This window comes from Condylura cristata, unplaced genomic scaffold, assembly GCF_000260355.1.
Source record: "Condylura cristata isolate star-nosed mole 26May11 unplaced genomic scaffold, ConCri1.0 scaffold00014, whole genome shotgun sequence".
Taxonomy (NCBI): domain Eukaryota; kingdom Metazoa; phylum Chordata; class Mammalia; order Eulipotyphla; family Talpidae; genus Condylura; species Condylura cristata.
Window position 1 is genome coordinate 35,206,574 of NW_004567115.1, and position 16,987 is coordinate 35,223,560.

Below are 16,987 nucleotides of genomic sequence, written 5' to 3' on the forward strand. Positions count from 1 at the left end.
AAGAGTTGGATAAGGAGTGAACTAAAATTGCAAAGTGAATACAGCTTTAGAAAATGTTATGTTTAAGTAAAAATCTCCAGCTCCTTTTTTGAAGATTTTATTTATTTTTACATAGAACTGGGGTACAGTGAGGTGCAAGCGGTGAGAGGATTTACCATAGACAGAGGAGGCAGGAGAACAGGCAGATCCACTGATTTACACTGCTGGGGGGAGAGAGGGGCAGGACAGGAGAGGCGTGCTGTGCCGTGGGGATCAGCTCCCTCGCCTGGGATAGTGCTGCAGTGGCTGCTGATAGCTTCGTAGTGCTGAGACTTAGCCCCTTGTGCCACCAGGAAGGACCCCACATCTCCAGTTTTTTTTTTAAAGATTTATTTATGCATATAGAACTGGGGTACAGGCCAGAGATACGGAGGGTGACAGGATTCACCAGAGACAGAGAGGGGAGCAGAACAGGCAGATCGACAAAGTACACTGCTGAGGGGAGCAGAGGGCGGGTCAGGAGAGGTCTGACGCGCCATGTGGATCTCCTCCGGGGCTGGGAATCGGAACTCATGCGGAAGTGGCTTAAGCTTCTTAGTGCTGTGCTTTAACCCGCCGCACCACCAGGGAGGGCCATCTCCAGTTTTTTATAGAAGAAAGTCTTAACGTTAAATCGTTGGATGTGTTTGTAGCTAAAAGATATGTAAATTTTTATAGCAAAAGAAGTTGTGTTTAGCTAGTAATTCTTGGTCCTTAGCTTTTTCTCCATTACTTGTATTTTAATAGCTATTATACTTTCAGTGTTAATTGAATTTGAATGATAAACTATTGGAAGTGAGATTTTAGCATTCCAATTTTCCATATAAATTTTTGATACCATCTTGATGATGACCTTCAAATTGTCTTTAATCTGCAGTGTGTTAGTGGCTGCAGAGCTCTTGTGTACCGTCAGAGCTCTGCATTTCCCCATGACTCTAGAAGAAACACGTCCCATAGAGGAAAGGACATGAACTTGCAATCTCCACAGCCTTGGGTTCAAGGTTGGTTCTGTAATTTTGAGCAAGTTACTTAACATCTCCCAGTATTTACTTCCATCATCTGAAGATGCTACATTTCTTTGGAGGTGGTTGTGGGGGATTTAATAATGTCTGCCAAACTTCAAGCATGTAACAAAAAAACAATAAGTGGTCCCAATTACTACTATTTATTTTCATATCCCCAAGCATATTATAAAATGACCTTGCTTAAAAGTGAAATCCTCTTTAAATCACTTTTTTCTCTCCAGATGATGGTTGCAAATACCCGCGTTTGTTCCATTTGTGTTAGTTTTATTTTATTCATTAATTTTTTTCATAATACCCCAAACTGTAGGCCCATCGATTCTGAGTTCCACTTCAGTGTGCTATATTGAGCTGGGTGATGTAATCATTAGCTAACATTGCCTTTTAACCAAGCTGTGGCGACAAGTTTCTGTCCTTAAGGCTTACTCTGGATAGTATTTCATCTCAGTTTAGAATGTGTTCTTCATACCTGGACTATTTATTAGTAGAGAACTTCCTGTGCTTCACTTTTTAAGATGTGGTAGTTAACCCTTTGCTTGCTGACTCTTCACTCTAACATTCATCATGAGAAAACTGAGCTCTGAAAGAAAGGTAAACTTTATGCTTGAGTTCTTAAATGGTACAAAACAATCAAATACTTTAGTAGCTCTAAAAAAATAGAACAATTAATCAAAAAAAGTTCTTTTAAGTTATGAGACTTCGTTGTATTGCTTCTCTAAGAGACCATGCTGATGATGCACAGGTGACTTGGTAGTGGGAATTTCACGGGGATCACACCCAAGATGATAAAGCATACATTGTATAAAAATGAAGACTGATGCGAAAAAATTAAATAATAATAAATGCAAAATAAAAGGTGAATGCCCATATTTATTTTATTATGGAAAGTCATACAAATTTGATTTTGATTTGTACTTAACGTTTCTGTTTGGATTTCTCATCTATAAACTAAAGATAGTAATATTACCATCCCAGGAACAGTTTGGTAGCTTGGTTGCAATATTAGAGTAAGATAGTTGATAAATGTTAGCTGTCAAGGAATAAGTCAGTAGTGAGATATTTGTGTACATTTGATGAATAGGTGTCATTTCAAGTTCCAAGAAGTGTACCATTGTTCTTTTTAACTTTTAACTGGGGATTGAATTCTCTTTAAACATCTCAGTGACAGTTTCTCTTTTATATTCCTGCTGCTCCCAACCCCCTATCTCCCCCCCGCACACACACACCAGGATAACTGCAAGTCTTCTCTTTCTGAATCATGTTCCTTTCAGCTCCAGCCCTTGAAGGTCAGTTTGTACCAAGTAAGATGTAGAGTCACTGGACACTGTATCTGCCCCTGCCCTATATGTTGGGGTTGTTTCTTGTGTCTCCCTAGTGCTTGCTTCAGACCTTCAGGCTATTACATTTCCCCTGCTTCTCCATCTTGTCCCCCTCATTTACTTAAAGGTCACATAGGAAGAAGTCATGTTTCTCCTATGTCTTCTGAGTGTCTCTTTGGCTAGACTAGGAGAACTGGAGGGGAGGGAAAAGAAGAAAAAAGAGGAATAGTAATAGCTTATAGTTAATGAGACCTCCTGTTTGCCAGGAACTGTATTAAACACTAGTATTAACTGATTTAATCCTGAAGAAGCTAAGTCTAGAACTGCAGATTGGATCATAGTTTGTGCTTTGAATGATGGGGTAGGAATTTGTATTTGGGTTGAAAATGAGGTGTCTGAATTGCAAGAGGGATAACTGAACCCTTGTAAAGTGAAGACTGGAATGAACTGAGGTTATAGCAAGGAGGGTGGTGTTCACAGAAACTTTAAGTTGAGGGAATTGGACATAGTACATTCCCTATGGATAGTTGTTTTAGTGTTTTCATATTAACAAATTTCTACATCTTTAAGGAGGTTATAATTTCAATAGTGTAGTCTTAGCTTATCCTATACTCCAGTATTGGTTTGTGACCACAGAACTGCTATATAATTTTTTTTTTTAGCATCTTAAAGTAAATCAGTTCTATTACCTAATTTAAAATTATTTACATTTTTATCTTTAAGTAATACTGAAATTACTTTCTCTAAACTTATTGCAGGGGTAACATTTTTTTTTAGATGTGGTTTGATTTTGGAAGAAAACTTAACAATATTTACTCTCACCCATTTGTTCATTAGACTATGATATGTAAGATAACTAAATTTCTCCCTTTTTTTTTTTTGTTAGTCCTTGAACCTTTTTCTAGGATACTGGCCTTCTAGGTAAATATATTTAAAATACAAACTTGTGTATTTTGATAGATTTAAATTTTTTGTATTTTAGAAAATGGAGGGAAATATCCTAGGATTTTTGTTTGGGCAAACTGTTATTCCCATGGTGAGAAAGCTTGAAGTGGCCAGTGCTTGTACTGTGATGGAGGGAAAGGGGAGCCTGTAGGACTGGGAAGATTTATATCAGATTAGTTTGTGAGAATCCTGGTGGTTCCTTCATATTTAATTCTGTATCTGTCTCATTAGTTGGTGTGAACTTCTTGGTTAAGGAATCAGTCGGGGGGAGTTCACACTTGGTCACACTCTTAGTCTTGAAAACCAAGGGGAGATCCAGCCACAGTAGGTGCCCAGAGACCCAGAGAGAAACCCTTTGCCAGAGTGGCACTGGCTCCGCCCCGCTCAGCTTTCTGGTAGTAAATCTCGCATTAGCATGGGGTGCTGGCATATGCTTAGCTATGGAGGAAATCTTAAGGCAGAGCTTAAGCAAAGCCCAACTCTTGTGTCCATGCCCAGAGTGATGCATTGCTAGCTATAGTCTATTGTAAAAGAAAGAAGTCAAGCCCAAACATGAAGCAAGTTTCTTCATGTGTTGACTTTCCCTTTTGAAGGTTTCTGTTAAGCACATCCTTAGAGAGAGAACACCCAGTGACAACGCACAGACTCCAGCCACTTATTTGAATTCTGTGCACTTTATTTCTGTTTTTTTAGTTCACACCTCTCAAAGTTTGCTATGCATCCTTTTTTTTTTTAAGCTTTAATGCCTCTGCTCTTGTTAATAGTGCTGAAAAATAAGCCTGAGTTCAATTCTTTTGGCTCAATATCCAGTAATGAGATTGCTCGATCATATGAGCATATGGTAGTTATAGTTTTAACATTTTGAGGCGCCCTCTACTGTTTTCCAACATTTTGCATTGCCACCAAACAGTGCACAGGGTCCCAGTTTCTCCACATCCTCACTGACAATTCATGTCTTTTGCTTTTTTTGGTAATAGCCTTACCTGGTCTGAGGTGAGACTTCATCTTCAGTGGTTTTGATTTGTATTTCCTTCTTGATACATGATGTTGGGCATCTTTCCATCTACCTGCTGACCGTTACTTAGTATTTAAAATATCTGAAGTTTTAGGGAGTCTGAATCTGTTGGGTTGTTTTTGTTGACAAAAACAGTGGGGCTTTTTTTAATCACTTTTTTTCAGGTGCAAAATTTAGGAATTTTGGATTGTGAACTCATATTATGTTGAATGTAATCAGTGGAACTCCTAAACAGGGTGACTTTGGAGAGGGTTTGCATTTGTGCATACAAATAAGCAAGGAGTCTACTATACTGTGTACCTAAAACTGCTACAGACTGGGTCCCTTGTCTCACCCTAGCACAGTCTTGGTTTCAACTTATCTTCTCTCTCTCTTTGCCTTGAGAAATTTCATTTACTTTCTGCTGAGCTCTACCATGTTACACTTTCATTCATCTAGAGTTTAGTAGTGGTTTTATAGGAAAAATTTGAGAGTATGCACCTCGCTGTAATTTTAAAACAAAAATCTCATGTATGTGGTAAGAATTAGTATATTTTATATTGGGTATATTTTATATTTTTCAGTAAGAAATTATGATATAAGAAAGGCATCTTGTACCTACAAGATGTGGCCGTTGCATTTATATAGGCAAGATTTAGCTTTTGATTTTTTCCAGTGGCCTGATATTTAAAATACCATGTTGTAATGGGTCCTCCCTGGTGGTGCAACAGATTAAAGTGCAGCACTATGAAGCTGTCCTCAGCCACTACAGTATGAGTTCAGTCTCCAGCCAGGGACCACATGGTGCAGCAGACCTCTCCTGTACAGCCCGCTGCTCCCCTCAGCAGTGTATTTCAGTCCGTCTATTCTGCTCCCCACTCTGTCTCTGGTGAATCCTCCACCATACCTCTGGCTTATATCCCAGTTCTGTCTGCATAAATAAATAAATCTTTAAAGAAAAATACCATGTTGTAAAACCAAATAAGGGATCGGGAAAAAAAAAGCGCAATACAACAAATCTAAACAAAAATAATCACACAGCTATAAAACAGAGACATTCTTTAGGGGAGAGGGAGGGGAGGACAAAACATGGGTGGGACGAGCACAAGGTGCACGTGGAATTGGTGGTGGGAATCTGTGGTCTACCCCAGATGTATACATCCAAATAAAGAAACTATTAAAATAAAAATTGTATCATGTTGTAGATTAAGAGATTCTAATGTCAATACACTGATGTTTGCACGTAAGAAAATTCTATGTTAAAAAAAGGGAATTTTTGTTTTTTCCAAAACAAATCAAGGATTTTTCCCCCTTTAAAATGCCTCTGCTTTTACAATTAGAATAAAGAGGGCAAGATTTGTTCATACAAAGTCTCTCATGGGAGAAGGATGGGATGGGGGTGACATGGGAAGGGGGCCTGTCTCTTTGGTCTCACTGGGCTTCCCCTTAAATGCCTCCAGGATCCAGCTGGAGAACTGCTGGACAGAGGAGCAGCTGGTCACTTAGTTAACAGTTGGGTCTCCTCACAGAGTGTTCATTGGAAGGACCCATGTTGGTCACAAGTTCTCACACTTAGTCTGTTCTTATTACTTAGCAAGGGGATCAAATAAGTGTGGATGATATAAAATTAGCAAATCCATTCTCATTAGAGTTTTTAAAAGATGTTTAATTTTGCATGAGGGTCCTCTTAGCTTTATGTCTGATGTCTGTAAGGATGGCAATCATTGTTTTGTTGTTGCCATTGTCAAGGAGCAAATGAAAAGCAGTTTTCCTCCCCAGTTCCCTTCATCCCCACCTCAGGAATGAGCACAATAATGAGAAGTATATATGCATTTATCTCCAGTGTGGTGACTTTCACATCTAACTCTGATTGTGTTTGTAGGGAAATACAAATCCCCACAAAATGCCATCAGAACAGCTCTTTGCATGTGTGTTTCCTTTGCCAGAGTTTACTCTCTGTGTACAGTTAAAGTGTACTTTAACTTTTGAAGTGGAGAAATTACCAAAAATGGATTGGGGCAAGCATCAAGGGAGATTCAGAACTAGACTCTATTCTAGACTCTATCTAACAGAACTGTATTCCAACATGCAAGCATTTTCCCACTTAGTCTTGTTATCAAAGTTACCCTTCTCAGCCCCCAGACTTTGAAAGTTAAATAATATCCTTCACTCAGTGTCTTAGATATGCTAAGCTTAATCAGCCCATTAAAAAGGATATATTGGTGATGAGTGTTGCTCTGTTGAAAGAGAAAAAAGTTTTTAAAGACTTAAAAGACACTCAACGAAAAAGCAAAACACCAAGAAAGTATTGTAATATTAGTATTTGTTGCACTAATGTTTGTCCTTACAAAAAGCTGTCCTAGAGAAAGGATACTCAGAGATGGGTTTGAGTGTGTGCACTGGAAGAGAGGAAGGTAGTGTGGTGGGCACAAGTGTGGTGGGCACAAGTGACAATCCAGAAGATGTGTTTGCTGGACTTTTAATTCGATGATGAGCTGTTTGCCTTCAAATTATCACTTCAGAATCCTGCCTGCTTTTAGTGCAAGCTTGCGCTCAGAGCACATTAAGCAACTCAAAAGTGTTAGAGTTACAGATGATGAAATGTTTCACTGCTTGCAAACAAGGACGTTCTCGCAAGTGGGGTTTGTTGAAACCTTCCTGTGAAAGACTTTTAAACAAATCTGATTTTTGTTGACATAAGATAAATGAAATAGAAAGGCTGATAGAGTTCTTAGAGGTTTAAAGAATTTGCACAGACTGCGCTTTTTAGGTACTATTCATAAAATGTTTGTCTATTGGTGACAAGGAAATTATTTGCTTATAGAATGGACTATCTCTTAATGACCAGCTTGCCAACTCAGCCTATGTATCTACCCTAAATTTCAAAAAATCAGATTTTTAAATACTCAGAGAGTAAGAATTTAACCTCATGAGCTGCATGTAACCCTGAAAGTTAATAAGTACTGTTTGGAAAGGAGAAAAGACAAATACAACTGTGAAATCCTAACAGATAATGAATGCTCAGAGTAAGGAATGAGAAGGCACAGAAAGGTTCCTGTGGCTACCATGGGAAGTTATTTGGCTCAGATTTTTAATATGGTAGAATAAAGTAAGTGTTGTGAATGTATGAAACAGCAGAGGAATGTTTGAGTTGAATCTTCATGAAACATTTAGGAAGGTGATCAAAACAAAGGAGGGCCTGGTATGGTAGCAATAAGTGACTGACAGAAGGCAGAACTGCTAAATCCCCATTTTTTCTTTCAAGGGGTGGCTCTCTGACTAGAAAGATGGAGCAAACAACTGAAGAAAAAAACCAAAAAGACAAAAGCCCAAGTTGATGAGAAAAAACTAATCTGCTTTAAGCCAGTTCACATTTTTTTTGGCCTGGACAAATGACTCCTCTTCATGTACAGTAATTATGAGGGTGGAGGGGTTATCTGTAATTTTGAAGCTTCCCTGAAGTAGGAGAATGGGAGCAGAAGAAAAAGATCTTTTTTTTTTCTCCCCCAAAATGGCGATCCTGGAAACCATAGTTAAGGGAGTTGGACACTGTTCATGAACAAAATTCTAGAATGTGTGGTATGTACTTGGAAAAGAAATGACGATTCCCAAAGGGGATCTTAAGTTCACCAAGCACAAATTATGTCTAACAAACCCCACATCATCTTTTTACATGGTTACCAGACGGTTGGATTTGGGAGTGTAAACATAATATAGTAGCATTTCAGAAAGCTTTTAATACCATGTGTGGTGGGATACACTGGAAAGAAGTGTGGATTTCTAAGTGGTTGCATGATGTGCTGGTTTGGAGGGGTATTCTTGGTGGCATTCCAGTGCCATTCTGTCCCTAGCCCTATTAAGTTTGACAGTTTTTATCAGTTACTAAGATTAAGACAGAAGACTTAGTTTAAAAAATTACAGCAAATTAATGTTAAATGGAGTACTTAATATACTGACTAATAAATATTTATTACAATATAATCCCAGATAACATGACACTTAAAATTCGGAAATACACTTTAAAATAATTAGTGAAACAAAGTAGAATATATTATCTGTGAAAAAATACGAGGGTTCGAGCTGACTACAAACCAAGTATGAATCATTCATTCATTGAATGATTACATTCTTATCCACATCCAGTCACTTTTGCAATAGGTGTTTCTTGGCTTCTAGCTGATCACTCCAATTTCTCCTCTTATCACACTCTGTGTATGTCTGTCTTTACATGGTATTTTCCTCTTCTTAAAGGACAGTAGTATTGGATTAGGAGTCACTTTGATAATTTGACAACCTGAAGAAACCCTATTTCCAAATATGGTCACTATATAAAGTTTGCAGAGTTTAGGATTTCAGTTTAACCTTGGGGGTTGCAATATAGAGTTCCTTCCTTAACAAAGAGTAAAAAGCGTTCATCCAAGCAGTTGTCTGTCGTTATGATGAAGAAGTGCTGTGAGAACAAGTAGTAGGGTGACCTAGTTTAGCTTGAAGAAGGGTGTTAAGGATGATTGGAAGCTCTCCAAGCAAAGAGGAGACAGAGTAGCTTTTCAGGAAGAAGAAATGACTGTGCAGAAAGCCTGGAGGCAAAACAAGGATGTAGTTCTGAGGAAGGGAAAAGAAATCCAGCAAAGTCAAGGGTGTGAGGAGGAGACAGAAAATGGGCTATGGAGATAGAACGAAGCCAGAATTTTGTGTCCTTGTGTTGATATGGTTCCAGATGGCATTAGAAACAAAGCAAAAAGAATTAGTAGAGGTATACAGAATGGAGGAAGATATAAACAAACTAGACTCTGTACTAGTTCGACCACATCTGGGATGCTTTGCCTAGTTGGGAGTTAGTACACTTTATTGTGTTTCTTGTTAGGGTAAGATATTGGGTACAAATGTAGAAGAACTCCATGAAAGAAAGGTCTTGCAATGGAACTGCACAAGGCGAGAACAGGATTCCTTGGAATTGGGCTTCTCCTTGCCTACACATGACAGCCACCCGTCAGAAAGGAAAGGGATTCTGCAGTGAAGGTGATGTGGAGAATGCTTTTTCCTAAGGTCCCATGCAAGGAGTGTCCACTCAGGTTTCCAATGTGATGGTAAGATTAATTAAATTTAAAATTAAGGGCAGAGCCTCAAGGAGTTAAATCTCAGCTCTATGAAACTGTCACCAGCCACTGCCGCACGAGTTCGATCCCAGACCAGGGAGTGACCCACATGGCACAGCAGACTTCTTTTGTCATGCCTGTTGCTGCCTTCAGCAGTATATTTCAGTAGATCTGCCTATTCTTTTACCTAATCTGTCTGTTGAATCCTGTCACCCCTGCACCTCTGGCCTGTACCCCAGCTCTTGTATGCATTAAAAAAAGGGTATTAAGTGCTCTCCCTAGTGGCTCAGTGGGTTAAATCACTGCATTATGAAGCTCTCCAAAGGCACTGCAGCATGAGTTCAGTCCCCAGCCAGGGAGCTGACCCACATGGTGTGATAGACCTCTCCTGACCTGCCCACTCCTCCCCTCAGCAGTGAAGTGCATCTGCCTGTTCTGCTCCCCATTCTGTTTCTGGTGAATCCTCTCACCCACCATACCTCTGGCCTGTATCCCACTTCTGTAAGCATAAATAAATCTTTTATTAAAAGGGGGGGTATTAAAATGCTTTAAAATCAAATGTCACTGGGGATTTTATTAAATAACTGTATTTATCTTTCAATCTATGTAACACAATGTTCTATGTCAATTGTATCTGAAGATTTAAATCTTGACAGACTCCCTTAGATGCATTGTCTCTCCTGACCCCACCATCACTGCAGTCATCATCCTTCACCTTCAGTACAGTTGTCTCCTTTTCTTACTGTTGTCTCAACTGCCCCTATTTCTCTTTGGCAGATTTTCTAGAGATTAATTGCCAATTACTTATGTTAAGCTAAAATCCTACTTAGAAGTGATGGAATGTAGAACTGTACATTCAAGCAAGCAGTTTTACCTTCATGGGGGAGGAAGGAGCAGATAGGTGCATAGAATAAGCAAAATATTAATCCTCCCCAGTGGCCTGGGACCAGTTTCATGGGCTCAGCCTCCACAAGTGTATTTAAAAGGAATTTTTGATCTACAGTCTTGAAGGAGATCCAATTTATGTTGCTCAGCCCACTTAAAATACCCCTTCCCTCTTCATCTACTAGGTGACTCTTTTTGCTGCTGGCATTTCCTGCTCCTAAACCTATATAGTGTAAATCAACCTGGCTTGTTAGCTTTAATTTTCCGGAATGATTGGCTGTTGCTTTAATAAAAAGGGACACTTCAGGATCTGACAGAAAAGCAAAAAGGAAACATTTTTTCAGTCTCTGCTATAGCAGGAAGGTCAGAAAGAGGACCAGGGATGACAAGAAGCATGAAGATCAGTCCATCTTGGCACCTGTGTGTGGATGAGAAGATGGTGTCCTAGGGTGGACACAATGTCCATGTGGAGAACAGTAAAAATGTAAAGTGAGGAAGGTGGCTGAGGGCAGGTGAGAGGGTGTTTGGAAAGTGAGCAGGAGACAGGTTAGGTGCAAGTGTACATCAACAGATTGAAAACATTAAAATTAAGTATGTGTGTATATCTTTGCTAGTTTTGAGTAGCTGATATTGTAAACATATCAAAGCTTATTTTAAAATTATAAAAACTAAGCTCTGGCCAAAATAATTCATTTACAGATTTCTGCCTGCTTTCACATGCACTTACTTGAAGTAAGTGTCAGGAAATAATGGTGCTGTTTTTCTGGACGTGCTGCAGTTCAGCACCTATGTAAGCAATTCTCTCTCTGAGGTTTGGTGCTGTAGGCTTTGAAGGTCAGCTGACAAAAGTTGTTAGATGAAGGGAGTTTGTTTATCTTCCATGCTTCTTACTTTAATACTGCAGGCAAACCTTTGCCTCCTGATACACAGCGTTTATAGAGCTTTCAGAGGGTAGAAGGCAAGTTATAGTTTTATTATGGAGTAACAAAAAGGCTAAAATGAGTTTCTAAAAAGAAGTTCGAGAAATTCTGTGAATAGTAGATAAGTGTATACATATTTTTAAATTTCTGCTTAAATATCAGTGGCTACAGTGCTGTATGCATTTCATTTTTATAAGTCATATTCCTTGTAGACCCCATTCTTCACATATTATTTAAATACTTTGTTTAGGAAACTTATTGAATAATGATAATGCAGTAGAATTTTTTGTTGTTGTTGTTAAAGTTCTATTTATTCATGCAGAACTGGGGTACAAGCCAGAGGTGCAGGTGCGTTGAGAGTCTCCACTAGAGACAGAGTGGAGAGAAGCAGGTGGGTCAGGAGAGGTCTGCTGCACCAATGGGTCACCTCAGGGTGGGGAATGGAACGCGCATTGAGGCTACAGGCGGTGGTGCTGCAGGCTAGCCGTTGCGCCACCAGGGACCTGGGCCCTATGCAGTAGAGTTTTTAGAAGATTATGAGATCAAATTTCAAGTTGTATAATAACGTAAACTATTGCTGTTCAAAATTAAAAGCAACATCTATAATTATATTTCCAGAAGCTTCTGGTTAAGATCTAACAGATCAATGTGATTATTTTCAAAATTGGTTGGTGTTTATTAGAATAACTTCAGTTGTCATTAAGTATTCATACAAAATTCTTTTTTCCGTGAAAAGGGTTTTTTTCAAAAATTAAGAAAATTGACCTTTTAAATAATTGATTTTAAGAAGTGGATAATTATATAATTTGTCAAAATGGGTTTTATATATTGTGGATATGGTTCAATTATTAGAAAAATGCGTCAAGAGTCAGATCCTCTGAGGAAGACCCCTACTGAGCCCCACCCCAACCTGAGTCTGAAAGGGTTCCCCCTCCCGGTGCTCGGTGCTCAGTGCTCGCTCAGTGCTCAGTGCTCCTAGGGCTGCGGAAACCTTACCTGTGGGTTTTCCTCACCCACCAGCTTAACTGTACCACAACTGCCAGCTATACTTGTCTTACTTCCTCTGCCTGTATCTCCCTGCTCTCTAGAATGCTATTTAGACATTTCATTTAGACCATTTTCTTTTTCCTTATGACCATTTCTGAGACTTGACCTTTTAGAGAAATTGACAGTTCATATACAACTGATAGATTGAATTTAGTTAATGCAATGTTTTAAACGTTTGGTGAAAGGATAAATTGGCTAAATTATGGCTGTGATATATTAGTAAGTAGAATATAAATATGTACTGGTAAGAATGTAAGATTTCAGCTTTATGGACCTAATCATTTCAAGTTATTTTAATTTTTAAAATTCTTTGCATATTCTAAACTTAAATCTTAGAAGCTCTAAATCATGATTAGCAGGCACTTTTAATTTCTTTCTCTGAGTACCACAATAAATGTTTTATTCAGATTTATTTAAAGCCAGCATGAACTTCCAAACTTCTCTCAGCCAATAGCAGTGTTTTCACAATCTGCCAAGATGCTAATGATAGAAATCTCTGGTGAAACATTATTTCTGTATTTTAAGAAGTACCAAATCAGATCATGCTTTGCAACGTTGAAAATAATGGTTTGCAAAATGACCATTTTAAAATAAATATCTTTCCAACAAAACCATAAACCAGAAATATGTTGGTATAATGTCCATCTAGAAGTCTTGAACTTGGACTAAAAATAAATGTGAATTCTGGTTGAATTCCTTCTCTGCCACAGTTTGATGAAAGGAATTTCTGCTAGCATTGAAACAAAAGTGGTGGAATTCTAACCATCAGTTAAATTAGGTAGCTGTTTGGGGAGGGTGGAGAGTAGTAAATTGAGAGGGCCCTTGGGCTCTGTCTGGAAGGAGAACATTGAGAGAAAACCAGAGTATTCTGAAGTGCTTCTCAGTTTTTTGTCTTTAGACAAAAAGCACTTTCTTGTACCATAACATTTGTACTTGTCCGTGAACATACTTCAGTTTGAAATTTGGCTACTAATTTAGAAATAAGTCAAAAAAACTTCTTGAGTCACGGCTGTCAGCCCACCGGGTACTGGCCTACTGAATGCATCCAGGTCACCTTGGCATTCTTGAGTCAGTTCTACTTTGTGTGGACAGCAGATTCAAGTGAAAATTAATGTAATAGTATCTGTTTCAAAATTGGCCCTATTTGTTTTCTAGACAGTTTCTTGAGCAGCAGCGCTGGGTGAGTCTCCTTAATAAGATGAGCAGCTTGGGTACCAGTTGTAATTGCAGACAGCCATCATCAAATATAGGTAGACTTAGGAGGGTCCCTTTGCTAAACAAGATTTGCTCAATAATTGTCAAAACGTTAAGAAATTTAAACTTCAGATATCTAGAATATCAAATCATCTAGAATATTTTGTTCTTTGGAAGCATTGTGCTAAGTCTTAATTATTGCCTTCTGATAGGTCAGTAAGCTTGGCATGGAAATGTTGGCTATATTCCAGAGGACTATTTTTCAAATATTTACAGTTACTATGTTTGTTTCTCATTTTTAGACTGGAAGTGTAAATTTTTTAGTGGTAAAAGCAACGCATTCTTGCACAGTGTTTTACTGAAGTCATTCTGACATTATCTCTTCCTTGTATTGTTTTCTGAAAACTGTATGCTGCATATGTTAGAATTTTAAGAACTTTCAAATAGAAAAAGAGCTTAATATTCTACCATCCTCACCTACAACTTTGTCTGTCCCATTCCACCCTGTGCTCCTTCTTGACTTTTAGGATAGAGGTCTCATTTCTCTTTCCACCTAAATCTTACTTCTTCGGCCTAGTTGTGGGTCTCAGTCTTCCACAGCTCCACAGCCTTGATTACCCATTCTCTCTTCTGTGCTTTGAACCTCTGGATTTCTCCTGGTGCATTCCGTAAGTATTTAGACACTTTGAGATCCCTCTGTATAAAAAGCCTCCCCATGCCCATTGAACTTGAATGTCGTTTGCTCAAAAAAGCCCCTGAACGTATTGCTTTCATTTCCTAATCTCTCTTTTCTCAACTAGTTGCAGCCTGGCTCACACTCTTGCCCATCACTGAAACCTCTAAGCTCATCAAGACCACCCAAGACTCTTATGTCACTGAGTTAAGCATTGTCTGACTCCAAGCGCCGCTCCTCCCCTCTTGAAAAGTTCACTCCCCCTTTGGAGCCAAACTTCTCTTGTGTTCCTTTCATTTCTCTTAATCATCACGTGGCAACTTCGCTATGGGCTCTTGTTCCTTAGATATGTGTGTCTTTGGTGTCTTGTTCTCTGTATCCTCTCCCTGGGTGATACCGATTAATTATCTCTACACTAATAATTCGCAGATTTCCTTCTGCCTTTCTTGTTATTCTAAGCTGTGTTGAGACCACATGGCAGTGCCACATGTACCTTAAAGTCAAGCTGGTCAAAAAGAAACTCCTTGTATTCCCCATTTAAAGCACATACTTGCTACTTTGCAGCTGTAGATCTCAAATGCGGAGTCACAATCTTCTGTATCCACCTCCCCTCCCCACCAGCTCTGTTCCACTGGCTTCACCCCTGCCTTACCCCATGCAGGTCACACAGCCTCCTGCATAGGTTGTCTCCGTAGCCTGTTAGGCTTTCTCTTTAACTGCTGCCTTGATTTTTTTCACCCCTTCCCTATAATCCAATCAGGAGGACAGTTGTGGAATTTCTGACTTAAAGTCTTCATTAACTCCCCACTGCCGCAGGTAACTTTCAAGCTCCTTGCATGGCCTGGGGACCCTCTGCTCGCCCACCTTCCCTCTAAGCTCGGTCTGGATCACCCACTTCTAGTTCTTTGCACTTGCCATTCCCGCTGCTCCCCTCCCAGCTTCCCCTTATACATTGAGATGGTCTGACCCAGCTCACCCTTTACGGCTGGATGGGCACAGCTTTATCCCAACACCGCAGTCTGAGTTAGAAGCTCCTTCTGTGGATGCCCCTTCCTCCCTGTGGCCAAGCATTTGCTTTAGCTTATTGTATGGGCTAACAACCAGCCTGGTGTTCTAATGTGTTTGTGGAACTAATAAATGTGGAATTTAAGAAATGTGTGTTTTTAAATTGCAATAATCCAGTAATATTAACATCTTAAGACAAAGGTTTCAGGAAACTTCTTTGACTCAGGAATCTTTAAAATCCTCCTTTGGTGTGATAAAATATTCCCAGTGCTTTTTCTTTAGGTGAGTAATTCTGCTTGAATCCCATGATGAAGAAAGAGTTTTAAACATCTGTAGAATGTACTGTTGAGCTCTACCTGGCTAATCCTGGACTTTCATTCAATGTAGGGTGCTCCTCAGTCACTGGGGAGAAATAGTGTTACCAGGAACCCTGATGGGTCGCAAGTGTGTCTAGGGAGAAAAGATTTTTGCTATTTTGCACTTTTCCCATAGAGGGTACATTATATTATATGCAAATGTATATAAAGGGCATGACTACTGCAGGCTAAAGACTGACTACTTACAGGAAAAATATCTAGACAAATTCAAGTTATTCCATCACACATCTTGGCAAGAAGAGCAGTTATCAGGAAACCTACTGGTAATGGCAGGAAGTAGTCGATATAAATCGCTGAGGCTGGGAGTAGAGCTGGGCAGGACAGGCCCCTGGTGCTCTCTTGACCTTTATCAGTGCCTCTGGTTTTAAGAAATAGAGAGCAATCAACGTAGTTTCAATGAGCAGGAGACCTGTTGAAACTTGGAAGGGGAATGTTGCACTCTCTGCGGAGTCAGGAACGACCGCAGGGCCTAGGGGAAGAAAAATATGCTAATCCTCCGCCTCTTGCTGCTGCAGGCTGGAGTCTCAGCTTTGCTCTCCTGATGACTGCTGTTGGGTGCTGGCCTGTCGGTTGCCCTGGTGTCCAGCTGGCCTGAGTCTGGCAGCTTCAGCCTGCGCACTCAATCCTCTGACCAATTCAATCATGTTATTCAGATGTTCAAGAAAACCAAATGAACCTACCAACCTTTGCATATTTAACCCTAAGTTTGGGCCTGTCTTGGTCCAGTTACCCATGACTTGGGCATGGGAGACCTCACTGTGGGCAAAGCAGATTCTCTCCAAGGGTGCTGTAGCAGGTGGAAAATAACTGGACTCTCTGGCCAGGTGGCAGTACAGCCTGGAGCCATGAGTAAATTGCTCTTGAGTCGCACCTGCCAGGTTCATCCCTGGTTCCAGATGTTCACTGTGATTCTGGCTAGCCTTTCTGTGATTCAGTCTCTTCACCGATACTGTGAGATTCACAGTTGTCCTGTTTGTAGGGGATTTTGTGAAGATTTATGAAAGAACACCTTCAAGGGAACAGGGTAGGGAAGCACTTTTATTGGTAACGTGTAGAGGTGTGGTGGTGTGAAGTAACTTCGGAAAGGGAATCTCCTGAAGTTTGAAGTGGTACGTAGAGGGTGACTAGTGCTGGTAGAGCACGTTTCCTTCCGTTGCTGTTTCAGGAGAGGGAACAGGTGGTAACTTCTGGCATTCAGTGATTTATTAGCCAACGATTGCTAAATACCTAATGGGAATGGGTGTCTCTGGTGCCACCAAGATCTTTGACTGTGAAAGTAGCTTGCTGACTGGGCAGAAACTCTTGTTTGCTGTGGTGCCCGGGACTCTGCTTTTCTTTTTTTGCTTCCTATCTTTCCCAGCTCTAAAAACAGGACACCTCATTCTTATTTTTCATTCTGTATATGTTTGAGATAGCTAGGTATGTCTTATTCTTGTGTTTTGGCTTTTACAACTCCTAATAAACTAAATGGATTCACGTGTTTTGAAGCACC

The 16,987-nt window shown here is 39.8% G+C and overlaps 1 protein-coding gene across 1 annotated transcript in view; it reads left to right on the forward strand.

Moving 5' to 3' along the window:
* The window catches only part of SLC7A2 (solute carrier family 7 (cationic amino acid transporter, y+ system), member 2), a 60,567-nt gene that overhangs the window by 19,990 nt on the left and 23,590 nt on the right, over positions 1–16,987 (forward strand). The gene's annotated exons all lie outside the window — the stretch shown is intronic.